The 16,141-nt window shown below is 35.8% G+C and overlaps 1 long non-coding RNA gene across 3 annotated transcripts in view; it reads left to right on the top strand.

Annotated features, from left to right (window-relative positions):
• The window catches only part of LOC101750820, a 571,434-nt gene that overhangs the window by 96,475 nt on the left and 458,818 nt on the right, over positions 1-16,141 (top strand). The window contains exon 1 of one of the 3 annotated variants that reach the window (XR_006940029.1): positions 1,843-2,004. The exons of the other annotated variants lie outside the window; for them this stretch is intronic. This is a non-coding gene — a long non-coding RNA (uncharacterized LOC101750820). Of the gene's footprint in view, positions 1-1,842; positions 2,005-16,141 lie in introns of those variants that run through there. 3 annotated transcript variants of the gene reach the window in all.

Genomic DNA, 16,141 nt, shown 5'->3' with positions numbered 1-16,141 from the left:
AAAAAATTTTTTTGTAGAGAGATTATAAATGTTTAAAACACAGCACACTAAGGACTTGTATAGTGAATTTTTTTTCCATGGTGATTTGCCATACCAAATACTTAATTAAATAGAGGTGAAATAATACTATTTATTCAAACCGGTTTTGTTACAAAAATTAAACTGTGTCAAAAAGATTTCTCCGCACTTTGTTGCCAAAATGAAGTGTAGATTTAAGTGGAGTTCTTTAGCACAGCTTGGGTTCAATTTCTAGGGGTCACTAAGGAGCTCTGGACTTTGATCTCTACACTGGAACATGGAAGTAACTGATGTAAACTGTATGACATTCGCTGTGATCAGTGAATGGCAATAACTGACAGCAGTGTATATAAAGGACATAAAAAGAGAAAGAAAAAATAAGTGGGATAACATGAGAAAAGAAACTAGGCTTTCTGAAGGTAATGTCAAGTCTTCCTCTCTGCTAAGCAACTAGTTGCCTGCTGTTACTGTTTTTCCAGTAATGTATCACTTAAAAAATTATCACTTTCAAGCTCTGAACCTCTATCATCTCTGGGCAGTGAGACTCCATGTAAACTGAAGCTGACTGTGGTGTGAATTACTGTTATACTAGCAGCAGTCTCTGCTCTTTAGCAGCTGTACTGCAGCACACAGCACCACTGCCATGCCATTGGCGGTGTAGTCACCAGCTATGTATCCTCCTTACCTGCCCTGTATGTGATCATGAGTTTATGTGGCCACACGTTCATTAAATCAGTCTGCTGGTCTGTCTGACATCTGGAAGGGGATTACAACTGCCCATTAGAAATATGGGCTGCAATTAGATTGGATTAAATTTAGTGTGAAGCTGAACTCTTGGTCTATGTTGTAGCAATGTGTTCTACCTCAACAACCATAATAATTTGCTTGACTATGCAATAAATTAAATTTACAGGTGCTGCTCCGTAGGTAAGACTTATGGCCATTACTCAGGTTTTGCGTTAGCTGCAACTTTAATCAAATTTGAGCGCATATAGCGTGTCAAAGATAAAAACAGAAAGTTCCCAGGGAATTAGATACTGCCAAATTGTCGTGACACTGAGTTTTGCTGTTAGAGTATGTATTAAAGATATGAGGGAAAATGAGGGAAAATGTCTCTTGTGTAAACATAGCTCTGTGTTCTGTTCCTTAAGTGCAGAATTACTGGAAAGTATCAGCTAACAGGGCTGCAATGAAAAATGATGTTTGAAGTGATATATTATTTAAATCTATCTGAAATCACTATGACCCGTCTTAGTGGTTCTTTGCTTTTAAAAAAGGGTAAGACAACTTTTTTTTGTCAGATGGAATTGCTGAAAATAGTTTTGTTGTGTAGATGACTATATTCCATCCAGTTTTATTATTGAAGAGTGAATCATTTGGTCAGAAAACCACACATGTGTCAGCTGTGAGATAAACTATTGTATAACTCTTTAAAATACTCAGTAGGTAAAACAAAATTTGCATATGGTAATTTTCACACACACACACACGCAATATTAAACTGTGAAGTAAATGGAAAATTCTAGACTTAGCACTTAATGGCAGTTTATGTTTGTGCAGATGCACGTCCTAGAAGCATGGACATCTGTCTGCTTGTACAAATGGTGCTTTCAAAATAGGCTTCAAGTCTTATTTGAATGCATTTTTAGTACCTTTGCTTACAGCTAGATGAGAAAATAATACAGGAGCTGTTTCAAGTACTGTGGTTCAGAAGTGGACAGTAATAAAGAAATCTCTGCATTGCAGGAGCATAATGTGGTGCAGAGATAAAATATGTTATGACTTTTTTTTTTTTTTTTACCTTTATTTGCTTTTCAGGTTTTTATTCTTCAGACAAGTTTGTTCTCTCCCTGCACACAAACTTGTTTCTGCAGCAGGGAGGAGAGCAGTCAGGCAGCTCTTGAGTTGCTTCACCATCTGTTTCTCAGCTCTTTGTTCAAAATGCCTGATCAGAAGCCTGTAAACCGTGTTGTCTTCTGGACACAGGTGAGGATATTGAGGCCTCTTCTATTATGCCTCACTTTCTTTGTGCTTCTAATTTGTTTGCTGTAATTATGATTGAACTAAGCCTCAGCAGAGGCAGGAATACCAGTATACATCTGCATCAGAAAGTATAGAGGTTGCCCAAAGTCTGAATAAAAAACAAATTTATGCATACTTGTTTTAAATACCCACTAAGGGCTGTTGCATTGTTAATGAAGAAAAGGAAAACTCATTAAATTCATATTTTATTTGTATGACCAGTCTCAAAAAAGAAGTCATGAGTGACTTCTTGTTAAGAGCTGATTTCTTAAGCTTTTTTCTTTTCAAATAGCTGATCAACTTTGGCTTTATTGATTGCCTTGCTTTTTTAGAAACTTCATTAGGAATCTAATATTTTCAGGATCTTCTTTTCAGAATTTGTCACTAATTCTAGCCTGCAACTCATTTTTTCTTCAAAATAAAATCTGACGTAGGCAGCTTCTCTGGTCTGTTCTGTGCCTTTATATAATCCTTAGGCTTGTTCTGTGCTCTGCACGGTGACAACTTCTTAAGTGCCTTTGCTGCATTTTCAGCACTGTCTGTCCATAAGGGAACATATAAGCACTGTGGGCCAGTGCTCTAATTCAAAACATACAGAAAAGGAAAGTAAACAAAGTCATACCAGAAAGGATTCATTGTCGGATGATCTTAAAAAGAATATAAGTGTTCAAAGACACAGATGATGAGAATCTATATGGAACTCTGTCACTTACTGTTGAATAAATAGGATTCTCTGGAAAATATTTCCCTAATCTGTAGCAGAGTTCTGATGTCTTTACAATGCTAATTATTGAAACATGGGAAGGAGAAGAATGGTATCACAACATTTCAAAAGGGCTAGAGAGATCTTTTTGCTTACAGTCACACACAATACTCATGATTGCAGAAAGATACGTTACCATTTTCAGCAACGAGATTTCTACTTGTGAACCCACGTTGCATAAGGCGTGGGACTCCAACATTTTGGCTTGTCTGGGCTGCACAGAGTGAAGAGGAATTATTCTGGGCTGCATATGAAATATATAACAATATGTATAAGTAACAAAACTTATGTTTTTATGTATTTTTTTAAATGTAAAGGCAGATCAACAAAAACATAAAAGTAGTGGGATATTTGATCTTGTTTTTGTGAAATTAATGCATTGTTGTCTGGTTCAGTTGAAGTGGTTCAATTCTTAGTGAGGTCTCAAGATGCTTGTCAGAGATTTTTGATTAAATATTACTCTTCCTGTGACTCATCCTTGAAATCTGTGGCTCACAAATGTACATACTGCCAAAAAGCAATGACATGAATGAGGTGTGATTGTGAAGTATGGGATATTTTTCTCTGTTAAGACAGGTCTCATAAAAACCTAGCAAAGAAACATCATCAACTTTGTCTTTGAGTTGAACATCTGATTAGGACACTTTATATCCACCACACTTTCCAAACATTTCTTAATAAACTCAGCATATGTAAATGGTTTTGATTTTTTTTGCAGTGAGATTTGCTATCACTTAACTAGCTTTTATAACAGAGCCTGTTTGAGTTATAGCTTATAAAAAAAAAAGATTTTGTTGAGGTGACAGACTGTTTTTCAGTTCCACTGTTTTGTCTTTATGAAGTATTCCTTGATGTGCATTAAATCTGACAGTGTGTTTTTGCAGACAATGTTTTCTCAAATTGTAATCTTTGAAAACTGGCACAGTTTCCTTTCAAATTAAGCATAGTGCTATATTATTTGTCTGGGCAAAAAAGTACTCACGTATACTCTTCCTTCATGATTTTTCTTTTTCTGAGTTCTATGTTCTTCTGAGATACCACGAGGTAGATTGAAATATCAGTATCAGCGATCATTGCTCTCAGCAGGCAGCACAAGTGCATGACACGTGTAATACACACGGGGTTCAATGCGACTGGGTGTGTGTGACAGGCGTGAGAGGAAGAGTTGACACTGCACTGTGACTCCATCTTCCCCTGATTCCAGCCCAGACAGGGCTGTGCACACACCTATGGTTTGGCTGTTGATGTGCAATGGGTACACACCTAGGGCAAAGCTGCCCCGTCTATGCCAGGCCGCATGTGGCTGTGCACTATGAGTTGGACATGGCTAGCGTAAGGAATGGTGCAGTGTGGGAGGTATATCTGTTCTGGTCTGCTTGGCTTTCATTTGAATCTAAGTCATGTTTATTATATTCTTATCCTGTGCCTTGAGAACTGAGGCATAAATTGAACTGACTATATTATCCTTCAAAATCCTGTGAGAGGAGATGTAAAATAAATGCAGGTGTCATTTGCACAGCAAGAGATAGAAGAGATGAAAAGCTGGTGTGCTTTGTACAATGCTGAATGCCATGGAAATAATCAGTTTGCCTGATAAAGTTTATAAACAAGAGAGGAAATTAAACACCAAGCAATTTGACATGATGGAGCTTTCTTGACAGGAGGTATCTGGCAAAATAAAACAGTAAACAAGTAGCATGGAAGTCTAAAGCCTGTTGAGGTGTGTATGTTTAATTTCAGGGTGCAAGAGGATGAGAAGAAACTGACAAACTGATAGAATACTACGGTATGTGTCGTCTTGAACTATTTAAATCTGTTCTGCTGTAGCGTTGAGCGTGCTTTGCTTTTATTAGCGTATAGGCCAGTTATTTCATTAACTGACTTTGTTAAATGCCTTGAGACATCTTGTATCACTTAATGAAGTTAAACATGGAAAACCATTCCTATAGCTCTATAAAGCAAGTGTAGTTAAGAAAAATATTTGCATACTGTAATTGTTTGAGAACATTAGAAGAAAGAGCATTTGGAAGAACAGACCTTGCTGGATATTGGTCCTGAATTGCAACTCTGAAGCTGAAATACTGCATAGCTTTATGAGAAGTGAAGAAAAATAGAAATATGATTGGTTTTATAGTCTTCTGCATATATAACATTCAGCTTTGTTTAATACTAATATTTTTCTGCTGCCATTCGTGGATTTGGTTGAGTGAATTCTATGAATATTAGTGACTCATGCACCTAAATCTACTTAAAATATCTAAGCTTTTATTTGCTATTCAGCTAGTTAGAATAAAGTTCAGAAATAATATCCAATCAATACAGTCCAGGGTCATATCCAGGTTGGGCTGGTTCAACCTTCTGTCCTTCCAACACAGCTGAAATAAAACTTTCCAAAGTTTACCTAAGAACAAGCTAATTGACATACTTGTGTTCTTAACATGCATTGCATGCATAACATCAGCAGAACAGGAGCAGAGCCCTTGCACATAAAACTTACTGTGTGCTCCCTGTAGATGAACTGTAAGCAGGTTTTTATTTTCTGTGTATGAGTATAAGATGTTCTGGAAGAGCAGAATACAAGCATATCATATAGTACTAGAAGTTCTCACGGCATACGGAAAGCTAATTAGAGAACATATAAAACCATCCTGAGACTAGCTAATCTTACTTTGTATAGTGTTTTTGGTCATATAATTTTCTACACAGAGTTCTCAGGAACTGGTATGACATGGGTTGTACTTACATGAGGAAACTGTGCATAACAAAACTGCCAGATCTGAGAGGGAACAGGAAATCTGCACAACCAGAACTGCAAAATATTGTCATTTTATTAAGAGATCTGTTGTCACAGTTTAATTAATGCAAAAAGGGATACTTGGGTGGATAATGTATCAATTTTAATATTTCTTCCTTACAGCCACAGTTATGACTGAAAAAAAAATGCAGTACTACGTTAATGACCCTCCAAATAGAATCTAATGGGATGGCAACTTAGAAAGATGAATTGTTTTATGACAAGTTATCTAATTTTATTCAATTCTTCAGATCATCTCAGTTGGAAGGGTGAGGTTTTGCCTCCAGAAAGAAAATTCTGAAAAACTCAGTAACTGAGTCAATCCTTACCTCTCTCAAAGCTCCTCAGTTAGCTCACTTAGGTGAATTCACCCCAATGAGAAGAGTAATTATTTCCTCATTAAGTTTTTCTTTAAATGCCGTTAATTACTTAAGTGTTGAACACGGACCCTGATAGTCTCCTATACGGGAACATTTCTCCCAAGGACCAGTGATTAAGCTGTAGCAAAAGTGGAAGGGTTGGGAGCTACATATAATATACAACTTTGGTTAAAAAAGAAAAAAGAAAAAGAAATAACAACAATTTGATGCAAGAAAATAATTGTTCTGGGAATACAGCTTTCCTAAGGTGGCTTTCTGCACAAGCTTAGTTTATATATCTAAATCTGTATTTGAAAGGGAATGGCTCTTTTTGAGAAAGCTGTGAAGAAACTAAATTGCTGGGTTGATGATATGAAAAAGAAACGGTACTGAGGAGTCTTTATGTTGTTAATCTTGGAGGATTTTACCTCAGACAAGTTCCTTTCACTGTTGAGAGGGCTATACCCAACAGAGCTGTTAGATAATATACAGGAATAATGCTTTACTTCTTTGAGCTTTCTCTGACTTCTTGCCCTTGCAGAAAGTGATGTCACAAAAGTATTCTTGTAGGAAAGTTAATATTTACCCTACAATTTTTATCATTCAGTGTATATCCTAATTAACATAAAAATTGGTATTCATAGTCTACCTAGTTGTCTTGAACTTTGTAGAGAATATTGTATTGGGAGATGCTTTTCCGCTATCAAGGGTAATCTCTGCACCTCAATATTACAGCCTTACAGCTGCTCTACTGTAGTGTTTTGCAATTTGAGATGAATTACAATTCTTCACGTTTCCACACTCAATTTGGTAAGTTTGAACAATGCATATGCATCTTTTCCTGAAACTGTAGAAAATTTCTTAAGTAATTTCAATGTCAGACCAACTCTTAATTCGTTTTTTACTGCCAGCTACCCATTGGCAGAGTGGCTTGTTTCAATTTGCAATTGCAATATTGTTTGCAATGTATTTTTGTGCCTTATTCCTTTACATTAGCTCCTTTTTTTGCTATGGCTAAATCTTGTATCATTCCTCAGTTCTCTTCTGGGGTCTCTGTTCTTCTACAAAATTTAGAATATTATTGTATAGTATGAAGTCACCTAAAGTGATGTTCTTTTGTTCTATAATGTTACCTGTCCTCTCATCTAGTATTGATCACTATTATAGGACTTGTTTAGGTAACTAATACTTTTTCTTGTGTTAATTTCTCTTTTTTTTTTTTTGATTCAAAGATTCTTTTGTGATTTCCTGAGGTATTTTCTAAGGCAGAGAATTTTGAATGAAATCTAACTTGCACTAGTCAACTGCTCTTCCACAAACTTATTCTGTTACTTCTTGGTTTTTCTTGTTCTCAGTTCTTTTTTACCTAGCTCTCCTGCCTGTATTCACTAATCTACATTGTAGACATACCTTAGACTCAGAGCTGCACTGGGATCCTGCCCTTTTGTACAGTGTTTTTTTCCTCCAGTACTGCTAAATATTTCTGTTTAAGCTATTTCCTTTTGTTAAACCTTGTAACCATCTTTCTCCGATAACTGAGTTTGATATTGTTCAATCATGAGAAGTCCCTCTTCTTGATTTGTCACCTGACCATGTTTGCTCTCATATATATATTACTCCGTGTGTTTTTATCTTTTTTCTTTCTGTCAGAATTTGGTCTATTCTCATACATCAGCACAGTCCTGCAGCATCTTATTCGTGCCTCCAGGTGTAATGCACTTACTGAACTCAATCATGAAGTCATTGTCATTGCTGACCTCAACTGTGTAACATAGCTTTTGGTACCTTAAAAGACCTTCCAATTCTTGTGTGTCATCTAAAGCAAAATTTAAAGTAAACTTGTCCTTATGCTTAATGTTTTCTCAAAGTTATTTGCTGCTAGCCCTTTTTCAGGAGTTATATAGCAAAGAGGCTACATTTGCCAAATGTCACTTCTGACCGGTGTGTTGGAACCCTGGTAAATATTTGTCCAATTTACAGCTTTTCTACTGCCATTGTTAATACCGTTTTCTGGTGCAGAGATGAAACTTCTGAAATAGTCACATGATCTCATCAGTTGTTATACCTGTGAGTAAATATATGCTGCTTGTAAACTTAACTAATTGTCTGAAGGTTTTGTTTGTTTAAAGTTGTTCATAACATGCTGTTGGCAAACAGTTCTTTTCTGATGCCCTCAATATGTAGAATTTTAGAAATAATATCTATAGCCTAGTGCATTATTTTTGGCATAAATTTGTGAAGGCCATTCCCTGGACTCAATAGATTTATACAAATGGAGAAAAAAAAAGTGCATTATAATTGATTTAAAGAGTATGCTTCTACTAACCTTGAGCAAAACTATATACCTAATTAGTAGTAAAACCTTAGTTATTGAGATGTGGCAGCATGAAAGATGAAACAACCTTTTCCCAAATATACAAATATAAAATAAGAACAGAGGTCTTCAAAGTACAACCACGGCATGATATTAAGGGCCCCTGAGCTGTAAAAGAATTCTCTAGTTCTGGAAGCAGCTATGCATGATAAAGATAGTTGCCACCATGGTTCTTGATCCCAGACTCTTGAAAGGATTTTACACACCTACTGTCCGAAACATCTTTGAGAATTGGATGTTTTTCAGAATATTCAATTTGTTTTCCCAGAATGAACACAAAGAAATGAAGAATTTCCCTTTTATCTTTTGCAAAGAAAGACGGGTTCTTGTTGTGGTAGTTCCTTACTGGGCACATCCTGTTTGACTGTCATGAGAAAATAAAAGATTTGGCATCTACCAGATTGTCCCCCATTAAGAAAAAGTGACCAGCTCTGTTATGATGTTCTGTTCTTGGCAGAATTTTGAGTGGATTGAATTATGTCTTGACAGAGATGTGCTGATATGATAGGGTTTTGAAATGGATTCCATCCATGGTAAATAATTCCTGTTAGGTTACTGTAGTGGAAGCTACTATTTTCACAAGCTTAACATTAGTGACTAAAAAGCTATAGACAGATCTATACAAACTGTAGTTTCAGGGGGACACTGTGTTATTGACTGACATTTAGGATTTTGCCCTAGAATATTATTTTAAATAATGATGCTCAAAACTGAAATGAGAAGTATTGAATTAGGATTAGCTGAAATCCTTTCAGTGATTATTCTGTCACTCAAGTGGATATTGCCTGATCTACGATTCAGTGAATAGGTGAGGTAAGCGAGAATTTTGCAGATAGAAAGTATTTGAAAGTTTGTGCAGGAAGACATGTATTTCTAAAATCACATCCATATTACAATATGAAATAATTAAACCAGAGATTTAAAAGAATTAAAAATAAGTCTTTCTAATTTCTTTTTAATCTTGTTTTTGCAATCACTTGGGGAGAGGACTAATGCCATGTAGGAGAAAAGCACTTGAAAATAGGATGATGTTCTTGGTTTACAGAAAATGATGCAGCAGAGACAAAATTGCATTAAATTCAATATTTTATGAGTGACAGCATGGGATACAAGCAAACACCTAATCTGATAAAATCTCATTTGAAGACTGAGCAAATTATTTGATTGGTGGTACCCTGTCTTTCTTTTAGAAAAGGATAACAGTGTGGTCTGAGATGGAGAGCTGAGAAAATTTAACCATAGCATAAATTGTCCAGAATAATTCTTGTAAGTATCAATATTATTTAAAATGGGAAGCCAGGATTATATTTATTGCTTCTACTTTTAAAGCAACCTCTCAAATTAGTTGTAAAGATTCTGTGATTTTACCTGTAGATTTTAGCAACATTAAAATTTTGACATGTTTAAGGAGGAGATAGGATAGTAGATTTATAAGTGATAGAAGATTACACATTTTGTCCAGCAGTAACTGGGAAAGGTTCTGTAAATTCAGTTTTTTAATTTATATTTCATATAAATGGCTTATCTGAAATGCTGCTTTTTCCATCCCCTATGTAAGCTAGTGCCTAGGGCTTCATTGGAGAGGCAGAAAACTTGTCTTGTAAAGCTTGTGCTGTGTCTTTCCCATCCCAAATTTTCTCAGTGTATAACAAGTGAGCATGAAAAATATTCTCCAAGAACTTATGTGATTAAATTTGTACCAGTCCAGCAAGCTGTAAACTGTATATGAATGAAGTCTCCACTTTACATCTTCTACACTTGATCCCATTATGTGCATAACAAATAACTAAATAAGTACCAGTTTGTAATGCTCAATAGATTCTGTTGTAGCATCAATCTATGTATGCTTTTTTTTGTCATCTGCAGAAGATACGTATTTGAATTCAGTCTCATGCTGGCAAAAAATTACTGAGTCAGATGGAATATTTTAGGATAGTGGAACTGTGGTGTTCACATAACCAAAGAAAAACAGTAGTTAACTTACAGGGAGCAAAAGGAGGGAAAATGTTTTCAAAAGTCTCTAGAAAACTATACGTCTGAAAAGAAAGGCAAAAATAAACATCTTTCTTTTCTCAGATGTTATATTTTTCTATTGTTGTAATTATAACAAATAATCCTCTTATGTGGAAAACTTGGAGGTAATCTTGCCCTTAGTGATTCTTCCAGAGACTTTGTTACTAGAATAAAAGCCTCATGATGTTTGGTCATTAAAGCAAAGCTGCAAAAGGTCATGTAGTTTCCATCTTAGGAGAACTGTAATGATAAATCAGAAAAGGATAAAATAAGCATTAGTAGCAAAGCAGTCCTGAGAAAATATATAGCAATTTTCTTTTAATTTCTTTAGTCTTTCCAATTCTTAAATGACATCTGTAAGTCACCGTGTTAATATTCAACACCATTTCTGAAACCATTTTCATTTTGAGTAGTAATTTGTGATACAGCTTCATGGAAAATCATGGTAAGGATGAACATAAGTCAGACCAATGCAGAAGTTATAGAATAAAAAAAATATATATTTTTTCTGGAATGACTGTTTGACTTTTTGGAAGAGATTGGCACTGTTCTTCAAGAGAATAGTAAATGAAATCTGTGAAGACAAATTGTTCTGAGAGTTGATAGATGCAGTACCACTAGGAAAGGCAGAACATGTTTCTGCCAGGCATGTCTGGGAATAGGGACTTGAATATTTTCATTAATCTTGTCATAGCTTGTTGCTGCTAACTTCCGCAACAAAGACAGATTTTGATTTGTAGCAGTGAATGAATATGAAGTCAAAGACTTCCCCGTGCAGCCTTTTGACAGTCTACCTTTTCCATATTCAATTACTTTATATAGCTTTTATTCTTACTAAAATTAAGTACTTCATTTTGTAATGGAATTGGAGTAACTTCTAAAAAAATAATTAAAAAAGCTGTACATGCTACTTCCAAATCAATCTAAATTACATCAGATTGTTTTCTATTTCTGAGGTTGAGAAGTAACCCTGGTTAATACTTGGGTTATTCAATAATGAGGTCCACAGGCACTATGGTGACTTGTTCTGGATTACAAAGGTCAAAATGCTAGTTCTTCAAAACTAATAAATCTCTACTGAAGTTTCCTTATTATTTCAGATTTCAACGAGTATATCTCACCTTATGCACTTTGCATTTACACTGGAATAATTTGTTATCTGCTGTCATCATCCTGGAGAAAAAGTAAAAGCAAGACAAGACCTAGGTACAGATATTGATCAGGAACCATTGACAATCATTCTGAAAGTATAGGATAGCATAACGATTCAGAAACAGTGTTTGCTAGCTGCAGAAAACTGCAGGAATGGCAGCAAGTGACTTAGCAGTCATACTACATGTTGCATGGAAGTTCATGGTTCCAGAAAACATTTGCTTGGAGGGTGGTCTCAGAAATAACTCCTTCTTTTGTATGACTGGTTTTGTGTCATGTCTATTTCAGACTGAGCAGCATAAAATGACACTGAAGAGGATTGTTTTGAGTTCTGTCTTATTTTTGAGTGTAACATACATTTATTTATCTGTAGGCAACTGTTCATTGCAGCGAACAAATTCTGTTCATAAGCAAGGGAAAAAAGACTCTCAAGACTCTTTCTCTTCAGCATCAGGAAGAGAAATGTTTTCAAAATAGCTTTAAACAGGAGTTACAAGTGTCTTCAGCTGTTGGCTCCCTGTTGCTTTGCAGACAGCTTTTCCTCACTGTCTGGAACTTGAGCTGCATATGTTGCTGTGGGGACTCTCTTTTCCTCATTGGTTTTTGGCAGTCCAGGATTAGTCCAGGATTGCTTAATATGTATCCATTAAGCTAGTAATTAATAGTTGCTGAAATAGTTTCCTTCAGTGAATGAGGATCTGACACTTTTCTGGTGTCTTTTATTTTAAAAGCTTAAATTGATTGTTAAGCTCTTAAATTAAGAGCTTCATCCTGAATCACCAAACACAGTGACATTTTTTTGTCACAACCTCAAGGGCAAAGGCATGGAGCAACGAAGGCACAATTCCTTATCTGCATGTCTGAGGTACCAGTAAGAATTCAATTAAAAAGCAGGACAGAATTGCAGCACGAGAATCTCATGCTGTGCCCTCTTCAGCTGGGAATTGGAGTTGTTTGGCACTATGGGACTGTTTAGGATCTCTGCCTGAAGTGGAATGAGTAATAACTGCTGGAGAAAAATGGGACTAGGTTTGTACAAATCATGAAAGCTCAGTTTTCAAAAAGGCACTTAATAATGCTTACAAGTATACATATTTACACGCATGCATTTAAATATATACACTTAATATAGTAAAATTAACGAGAACACTTAAAACCTTAAGTAGCAGCAGATGGCTAGGTAGTGCAGAACAGAACTAACAGGAAGAAAAGAAAGAAGGGAAGAGCAAGAAGACCCACTTGTGTTTTATTTATTTATTTATTTATTTTACTGCATGTATATTTCCTAAATGAAGGTGAGCAGCATTTTAAATGGACTGGTCATAGAGTAGGTGAAACACAAATAGGAATAGGCTTAATGCAGAAATGTTGAAGAGGTATGCAAATAAGGATTGTTCGTGTTCACAGGACAAATTAAGTAAAAACTTATTTGAATTAAATAAAAACGTAGAGTTTTTTTGCTATATCTTCCTTTTTTTAAGATGAATAAAACGGATGCTATTGGGCGACTGAGTGTTAAGATTTGTTCCTAATGACTTACTTGACAAGCATGAAAAACTGAAATGTAAACAAAGATGATTGATTTGGTAATTTCATTTGGATTATTTGTTTTAGCTAGCAGTAGTACTGGAGAAGCAATCTCTTATAAGAACACAGGTGATGGATCTGAAATGACCCATCAGAAAAGATCCTAAAGAAACATAGAAGGAGGACTGTGATGTCTATCAGTGAACAGATCAACAAAAAGGAGAAATGGAGCAGTAGTTCTATAGTTCTGCTTGTGAAAGATGTGATTATTTGCCTTATGACTCTGTTTTAACTGCTGTGGTCTCCCTTGGAGTCACAACTGCTGGTTTGAGAACCGCTGAAGTAGAGTGAAGAGTTAGCCAGGAGGTGTGGAAATGAAGCTTGACAGCAGGCAGAGATGCCTTCCAGCAGAGACAATTCCCTATACTGCTTTGAACTACTGAATCTCTGTTGCAAGGAAGGTGTTCTCAGTTGGTGTTCAATGCATGTCAAAAAAAAAAACCAAAAAACTGTACAGATGTACACTACCAATCTGTTGTTAGCCTGTATTTCAGACTATTTAAGGTAAAAGTATACATTACAGTAGCTCTTCCACCATCCACATGTTACATTCTGTCTGGAATCATAAAACAACTTAGATTTTTGGGTTTGTCCATATTTGTTTCTTATTGTCTGATTACGGTTAAAATTACTTATCACTCAGTCCAGGTTTTCTCCTAATAAGAATAAGCTTATTGCAGTCAAATTACAGTCAAAGTAGGACTTCATATGTTGAGCTACCCTGTAGTAATGATTTCTGTTGTTACACAGCAGTAAGCCATAAGCCTTTGATGTATGATGCTTAATGAGTTACTGGTACAACAGCTGAAGATCATACTTGTGCTGAGGAGGAAAATAAAGCTTCATTTGAAGGAGTTTAAGTAGTGATGAGGATTCTCTGTTAGTTCTCCATAGAAGGAAGGAAAAGTGCACAATCTACTTGGTTATTTTAGGAAGTAATTTATCTCTGTGGGTGTCAGGCAGCCTTGTGGTAACAAAAGTATGCAGTGATTGACTGGAGTGCTGCATCTCCTGCTCAGACTATTGCAGAGGGCCTGGCTGGCATCAGCGCCACCCTCAGCTCTGCCTCTGCTTCCACTACAGAGCAACCAAATCTTTATTATTAATTACTTGTTTGTGATGTGTTTGTATGATCTGTGAACTGCATGGTGCTTTGTTATGGATGAATACACAAGAAGACAGTATTTTATTTCTTCAGTTGTTTGCAAATTAAAATCATTTTAACAAATTTCAACTACTGTCTAGTGAGTAGTGTCCTGTGATTACCTCTCTCTTAGAAGGCTGGAGTATGACTGATTCCCGTAGAAAATACTATAAGTGTTTAATTATTATATAGAATCGTTTAGAATCCTAAATGAAAGACACACAAAGAGAAGAATGGCAACCTGTAGAATGCCATTTGCAGTAATTGATATATTCAATGCAATCACCAAATTTTATGAAACACTCAATAGGTAGCAAATCATACTTATTTGCAGTTGCAAAGCTTACCCTGCCTTTCTTGCTAGAGCAGCTGTGTTTCATTTCCTCCACAAAGGGAGAGGCGAATGGTTTCCTGAAACAGCAAAAGGGTCAGGCGATGTCAGAGTAGCTTTCTCATGCAGACTTATGTGTGGAGCATCAGAAGTATACAAAACATTGCCCGTGAGACTCCTTTTTGATCACTTCATGTTTCCTTGCATTTATTTGGAGAAGACTAATTTAATCCAAAGGGATAAAAGTAAATATTGGAAGTAAGAGAGATATTACAAGATCACAGTCAACTTGTCTTTCTGTCTTTGAACAGTAGGCTGCCCATATGCATGATATTGTGAGAGGCAAACAGCCCTAACCTGAAGTGGAGCTTAAAAGAGAAGACGTTTAATCCTTTTGTAAACCTACAATGATAAAATGTTTTGGAATTAGAAAACGTACCATTTGCTTTAATGAATTAGCCTAGGAAATTCCTTAGCTATATACTTGCTTATCTTTGTAGCACTCCAGATCCTAGATTTAGCTGTTGATTCTGTTTCTTTATTTCCATTTGGAAGGCCTTGCTGTATTTTACTCTCTGATCATAATAAAGAGGATGCATAAGCTCTTTTTAATTATGAAATAAATCCAAGATAGCAATAAAGTCTAATAGTTTGGTACTCTGAGTTGATAAATTGCTATCTACAATCTTTATATCAACTATTTACTATTGCAGTCTAGGATTTTATGAGCAGAGCTATGCACATGGTAAGATCTCTAACTTGGCTTATTTAAATCAAGAAAATGGTAATGATAAAAACACACCCAAATGCTAGATTAGTCAATTTGTCATAGCTGAACAGTTAAGGCTCCTAATGGGTTTTGTGAACTGAATAGCTTCTCATCTAAATGAGGTTTTCTGGGATTTATATGTCCTTAATGCTAACTGTTAAAGATTTGTAGATGTTGAAATCAAATTTAGGTGCCAAGTTGAAATGTATTCAAATGTTATGGTGTTGTTATTGGCTTTTCCCAAATGTTATCAAAATAGATCCACAAAGTAATAAATACTTACCATTTCAAAATATGCAAATGGAGGAGATTTTTCACCTTTTCCTTTTTTTTTTTCAAATGGTAAATGACTGAGGTTATCACGAGTGCAGAAAAACAGTAATGTACAGTAATTAGTGAAACAAGGTGAGAATAAGTTCTAAACAGGAAAAAAATGTACTCTGTTATTTCATCTGGAATACTATATTCAAGGAGTTAATTGCTATGCTAAATACTTTTGAATTGAATTGAATTATATGTGTTTGATTAAGTTAGCTGAGCAATTTAAGAATATACAACAAAAGACCACTTTCTGGGGAATGGATTAGCAAGTCCTTCATTCTGTTATCCCCCTCAACCAAACATAACAGGCAAACCAGGCCTTTAACTACCCTCTTGGCTCAGGTCTGCTAGGAGTACAAAGTGGCTTAGAAATCATAGAATGGGAAATGGCTTGGGTCGGAAGGGACCTTAAAGGTCATCTAGGTACAACCTTTGTGTTGTGGCCACACTTGCCTCCAGGAACGAGGCATCCACATCTTTGGGCAGCCTGTGCC

Source organism: Gallus gallus, chromosome 8, assembly GCF_016699485.2.
Source record: "Gallus gallus isolate bGalGal1 chromosome 8, bGalGal1.mat.broiler.GRCg7b, whole genome shotgun sequence".
NCBI lineage: Eukaryota > Metazoa > Chordata > Aves > Galliformes > Phasianidae > Gallus > Gallus gallus.
The sequence above is the reverse complement of the archived record's forward strand: the minus strand, read 5'-3'. Positions and strand labels throughout refer to the sequence as shown.